The sequence below is a fragment of the Herpailurus yagouaroundi genome, unplaced genomic scaffold, assembly GCF_014898765.1.
Source record: "Herpailurus yagouaroundi ecotype Mexico unplaced genomic scaffold, PumYag 185, whole genome shotgun sequence".
NCBI classification, from domain to species: Eukaryota; Metazoa; Chordata; class Mammalia; order Carnivora; family Felidae; genus Herpailurus; species Herpailurus yagouaroundi.
In genome coordinates this window covers 1168134-1169257 of record NW_024412416.1, presented here as the reverse complement: position 1 = coordinate 1169257, position 1124 = coordinate 1168134, and positions in this window count along the sequence as shown.

The following is a 1124-nucleotide window of genomic DNA, read 5'->3' as shown; positions in this document are numbered from 1 at the left end:
GGCCTGGACTTGAGACACGACCCCCTCTTCCCAGCTGGGCCCCCGTGTCCTCACGAGGAGGAGGAGGAGGAAGTCAGACCAGGCCTCCTCTGAGCCTCCTGCCTTTCCTGGGCACAGCGCCTCTGGCTACAGGCAAACCACCTCGACCGCTGAGAAGGAGACAGAGTGACTGGGAATTCTAAGAGGACTTGCTCACCCGCAGACGGTGACAGACATGGGCTGGGCCCCCCACGTCCGTCCTCCGAGCGTGAGGGGCTGCGGGGAGGGAGCCAGGCCCCCAGGGGTCAGAGTCCAGGGACAGAGGAGTCCGGAGCCTCGGCCTGCTCTGGAGACAAGAGCGGGGACAAAGCAGGCCTCCCTCCCGTGTCTCTGGGCCCCCGGCTCCCTCCGCTCACGTCCCTGCCCCGTCCAGGCTGAGTCAGTGTCTGCACGGAGACAGAGGTGTGGCCTAGACAAAACGATCTGGCTCAGGAGGAGAAGCACCGTGGACTCTCGAGTCTCTGGGAACCTGGGATAATTAGGTGGTACGACGGCTAATGAATTTAAGGCAGATAATTGCAACTTAATGCACATCGACAAAACAATTTAAAGTACTCGTGCACATGAATGGCTTCTGCTTCTTGGGGAATTCTCCCGAGAGTAAGAGGAGGCTGGCTCTGGGCTCTGACGCAAGAGATCCTGGTTCAGAGCACCAGGGGGTCTCTGAGGCCTGACTTGCCTACAGCTGGGTTCCCCATCCTCCCCATCCTCAGCTTCCCATGGCCTCTCCGCAGATAAGAGAGAGAGCCCACCTGCTGGGAGGACCCACCGCTCCCCAGACAGGTAAAGAAGTCTCCCTGTGATGCAACCCGGAGCCCCCTGGGAAACACAGCGCCTGCAGCCTGTCCTGAGGCCATAGGAGCCCAGGGCTTAGCGCCCACCCGTGAGGACAGATGTTTGGAACCATCCATACCCTTCACAAGTGAGAAAGAGGGTGTAAGGCCCTCAGCACCCGGGCTTCTGAAGCTGGGCCCACTGGAGGAAGCAGGCAGCCGGGGAGCACTGTGCTGGGGGCAGGGTCCCACGACCGGGCCACACTTCAAGTCAGAACAATGGTTGAGCACCTGACGGGGGGGGGGGGGGGG